At 41.1% G+C, this 5,314-nt stretch overlaps 1 long non-coding RNA gene across 1 annotated transcript; it reads right to left on the reverse strand.

Moving 5' to 3' along the window:
- Positions 1–474: 474 nt before the first annotated feature.
- On the reverse strand, positions 475–1,271 carry LOC125291400. The gene is made up of 3 exons (XR_007192977.1): positions 1,203–1,271; positions 1,012–1,082; positions 475–523 (listed from the first exon to the last, which is right to left on the reverse strand). It is a non-coding gene; the product is annotated as an uncharacterized LOC125291400 (long non-coding RNA).
- Between the last annotated feature and the right edge of the window lie 4,043 nt (positions 1,272–5,314).

Here is a 5,314-nt window from a genome sequence, read left to right on the forward strand (position 1 = left end):
GGCCTACGATTAGCATCGCCTCGTATTTTTAACTTAACAATACTGTCAATAAACCTAACAGAAAAGGCAGAAGTCAAGACATTTACTGTACAAACAGAATTTACTGTACAAACGTGATCACTACTCAATGGAAATATAAAATGGACATTTATGGAAAGTTACAGGTTATAAGCTATTCTGTTTTTGTTAGGCTACTCTACATTAATTTTGAGGTCAAAACCTAATTTAGTGCTTTATAGGCCTAGGTCAGTGCAGACATGAAATATTTTATCTAATAGGCTACAACTTCAATGAAATGCGCTATGCACATCTAAAATATCAGAAAATGAATAACTGGTGAATGACAAGAAGTTCAATGAAAAGATTGTTTAATGCTTATTTCTCCTATTACTCCATTTGTGTGGATGGAGGCGGAACACGTCTCCTTGTTGCCCGATCCACCGCCGGTTGAAACACCTAATTGCGTGCTTGGTGACCTCAGCGTCCGTGGCTGACCGTGTCACCATGTTTTTCCTCACAGCACCTGTAATCAAACAGACAGATATGTTTATGTTTATGGTATGTAGCATCCAAAGCCAAGTATGCTTACACAATACAATATATGAGATAGGTATTAAAGGTGCCATGTGTAATGTCCGCCAAAAAATTAATTCATACTCCACATTCCATAAAAGATGGGGCAGTATACCTCCAGAAAGTGAGTTGGTCTACCCTAGAGTAACAACCGAGACACGTGTATTGCAGTTTGGCTGGCGGTTATGTTGCCCGCATACCGCCTCCCATGGCCGAAACTGGTATTATGACACCTGTCGGGCTGTGGCTAGTAATTTAGCATGCTAATTTAGGTTGATCTCTCTGCAGCACTATACCTTGTCATTTTTTTAATGACATCATCGCCCTTATTTCTTCTCATTCTTTTGATGCGTGTAGCTCATTTTTTGGATATTTTTACCTCAATTCTTACACATGGCACCTTTAAGGAGATTAAATTTAAAAAGAAACATGACTTACAAAGCTCCTCTGTTCGCTGCACGTTGAGGGCTGGTGTGGGGGTGGAGGGAGTTGAGGAGGGACTGCCGTTCCTGGCCCATAGTGAGGTGGGCGGTGTGCGAGAGGGGGAAAAAATGTATTAAATGGTAGTCATCATTGATAATACACATGGGGCCTTTCTATTCACTAATATTTCAGAGATCAGTCCCTACCTTGAGTAACTCTCCGTATGTTAAATGCAGGTGCAGCTGCAGGGAGTTAAGGTGGTGAAGAGTGTTGCGGTCCTGCCCCATGGTGAGGTGCTAAGGGAGATAAATGGTTGTGATCTGTTAACCATGGTAGGCTGAGAGCTACAGGGCCAAACAATGGCAAACAAAAACAAATCTCTGGTCATACTGGACATGAATTTGTATGTTTCAACATTTTGGTATGCACTATCTATATCAACTCCATGAATGGATTGACATTGAAATCAATGTGTTTCAATACAATCTGATAATAATGAATGAACTTTTCAGGCAAATTTGCATGAATGCAGATGTTTTAACTGACAAAATATTTGGCTGAGATTTTGAAAGTAATGTATGAAGTATGCAGAAAATTTGAGATGGTAATGCAGATGCAATCTGTTGATTTGAAATAGAGTGACTACTGCTGTGTTAATATAGATGGGGCCACTGTATTCAATTTTATTTCAGAGATCAGTCTTTACCTTAACAGTTTTCTCCAGGTTGAGGAGTAGTGACTCTGCTGCCTGGCACTCGGCAAGATGGTGGAGCTGGAGGAATAGATACAAGGAGAGGGGAATGTCTTTAGCACTAAGAATGTTAACCATATCTCTAATATTAATATTATGATTTAGTTATTTCAATGTTAAGAGATTATTACTTACTTTGCCAGTGCAATTGGCTTGGGCTTGAGGCTTCAACTGATATACCAGGCGAGTTGGAAGGTACCTCAGAGATGCAAAGTCACAATTTTCTGGCTCTTCTTCACTCTCATCAGAGTCCCCGAAACGATGGCTGTTAAATAATCATATCATTATGGTTATTGCAATCCCAAAATTTCCAAATATACATATAGTACAAGCATCTCTGGTCTATTTTGGAATGCTACACATTACATTTTAACAACCCAGAAAGTATCTTCATCAAGCGAACCCAACAGAGGCAATCGTAACGTTAGATGGTAGAATCCAGCCGATAAAAGTTGACGCTGCAGAACAAACAAAATAGAAGATGGGGACATACAGTTAAGTTACGTTAGCATAATAAATCACAAACAGACGCCAATACCCATTAGTTGTCTGAACCGACTTAAACAGTGATTAAAATGCCGAGGCTTTCATTACAAAGATGGCAGAAGGACACTAAAGTTACGTATGAGACCAAACTTGGCAAAATGCAAACGTTAATGCACAGCTAGCTAGAAGCTAGGGCTAAACCATTATCAGTGAGTCAACATGCTAAAGTTGTAGGTAGCCTTCATAGCAGACGAGTGCTTCACTGACTTCATTGACTGAAATACCAGTGCCAATGTATCAGCTTAATCAAGGTTTGGATCGCAAACGTGATCTCAAACATATATATGTATAATAGACATTAGCAATAACTTATGCAATTGCACCTAGCAGCATGCTAGCTAGCAGCTATATGCCGATAGCATAGTAGCACTATGGACTATGGACAACAGCAACACATTAAAACAGACAAGACCAGACTAACGTTAAATAACAATGTGTGTTTTTTAAATCACACTACCATAACATATTCTGCCGAAATTGCTAACCCATTTTAAATCAAATACAGACTCATATGAGCATCACAGCTAACAATAACGTTAACTTAGCCTGTTGCACAAAATTACAAACGTCTCTGGTTGCACTAACGTTAACGTTAGTCCTAATATCAAACAACGTCATTACAATCAATAAACATGATAAGTATAAAACCACAAAGGCCAATGTTTAGCTATTGTGAATGTCGCAATATATTAATAAATATCACTTACTCGAGAGGGTTCAGCGCAACCGTGTCCCAACAAAGAAAATATCCACTAGTATGACTCTTCTCGGCTCTTGGTGTACAGTCATGTTCCACCGTTACAGTAAAGGCGCCGTCCAGCGGATCCCGACATGGGTCCACTCAGGATCCACTGTTTGACAGTAGAATTCTGGAACGCCTGGAGGCGAGCTGATCCTCTGTGCGGCACCAAAACGAATGCGACAGTCACGCGGGTTTGGCGACTTGAAGGCGGATCCGCCTAGGAGTCTACTGCTGTGTGGGTTGCCAGCATTGTGTATAATATGATTGTCACTTGGAGGAGACTTGTAGATAACTAACGTTAGCATAGTTAGCTAACCGCTGCTAACCTGCTAGCATCGTCACGTCAGGCTGTGCACAGTAGTGTAACATTTATTCACCATAAATTAATAAAGTTGAGTGGTTCTGCAATGTAGACTATGTTTCCGTTTTTTTTGCAGTACCATGTCCCTTACATGACATGGCCCATCCTTGTAACATGCATGCAGCAAACCTAGATATGAATGTGATTTCAGCCCGACTTTCAACATTTCTTTCAAGAAGACACGTAAACCACTAAGACCCGTAATGAGGGATCTGGAATGTTGGTTACCTAGCAACCAAGACGCTGTCTATTGAAAAGGGAACTATTTTTTGGTGCGTAAGAACGATGTCGAAATTAACATTTTTAAACAATAACAGGATGTTTTCAGATTATTTAGTTTGTGGTAGAATTGTTGTATAAAAGCAATATAGCACTTGTGATCGTGGGATTGGTCATGGATATTCCCACGGCTGTTGTTGCCTGCGCCACTCGGCCTCCGGCCTCGTGGCTACGGCCGAACAACACCCGTGGGAATATCCATGACCAACCCCACTCTCACTCGTGCTATATTGCTTAATTGTGTGTCCGAGGGTCAGCTTGTGGGTTTTGTAAGGGCCAGCATGAGGGACAAGAAGTTGTCTGGTGAGTTTTGCAGGGAGGTTGGTAACATTAGCTAGGCTACTGTAGCCTTCATACTGTACGAGTCATATCAATCATTAACCTAGAAATACTTCTTTGTACATTTAACGAACATTTTGTGTAATAATTCACAGCAAGTTAATAAACTGAATGGTGGTCCAAGAGCAGACCATACACCGGTCCATGCATCAGGAAGGCAGTCAGATATGAAGCACTGCACAATGTTGCTAACGTTAACCGCTTTCACACACACACGATATAAAATACACGATGGTAAATATAACATTCAATTAGGCATATTCAATCTACGTAATAATCAGGTAATAACGTTTGCAGCGGCCATTTTGTTGATATAGAAAATGCATAGGTGGGTCTATTTAATGCAGCTGTCAATTGACAAGCGCGACAGCGCCGGTATGATCGCTGTAGGCTATTTATTTATTTGTACAAAATTTAACGTGATGGTAGTCCTATGTTGTGCAATAGGCTACAGCGGTTCTAACAACAGCAATACAGGCCGTTCTAACAACAGCAAAGAGTAGAGTCACTGTCAGAAACTGTCATCTTTTTTCACGCAGTCTTCCTGTTTTAATATTTCCCCGTAAAATATCCCATATTTTATTATTACTTTCATAACATTAGCCCCATCGGACTTGTCCGTCTCTGTACTGTTGTCCTGTTGCTACCCCCTGCCCTTCCAGCGAAAATATGTTTTTAAAGCATCGTTTTGCTTGCCTGAAAGACCTTAGAGTGATCAGATCAGTGTGAGAGAGAGCACGATTTGACGCCAATCTTTTAAGCAAAGTCTAGACCTAGCTTCACCCTCGTTTAAATAGTGCAGCAGTTTTGTAGTACGAATTCTTGCTCTCATCAGAGGGATAGCAACAGAAAGACGACTGTTGAAATTTCCCTGTATCTTGGGTGAGTAACCCGGAAAATCTCCCTTATTTTCAATGCTCAATGTTGACAGCTATAGTCAGAAAACGAGGAGAGAATGAAACTGAGTTGAGTCAGCGCAGGAGAAACTTGTGGCTAGGATAAATAGTCTAGGCTAAACTTACAGCCAACTCCTCACATCCATCGCCATTATTATATTTGTATTATTAATACTAGGCTATTATGTTGTCCTCTGTGGGCTTAAGTTAAATAACTTTTAGACAGTGCAGACAGCTGCCCCTATGCAATGCGGAGACATCGGCAGTAGCCTGATGTCGTACCCGACAAACACGGGACGTCCCCCGGACCTTATGCCGACATTCTCGACGTCCCCGATTGGTCCCGAACGTCATGTTCTCTAGCGGACGTTCCGGTGACCTTATTGACGTCCGGAGCAAGTTAT

Source organism: Alosa alosa, chromosome 2, assembly GCF_017589495.1.
Source record: "Alosa alosa isolate M-15738 ecotype Scorff River chromosome 2, AALO_Geno_1.1, whole genome shotgun sequence".
In the NCBI taxonomy this organism is placed as follows: Eukaryota; Metazoa; Chordata; class Actinopteri; order Clupeiformes; family Clupeidae; genus Alosa; species Alosa alosa.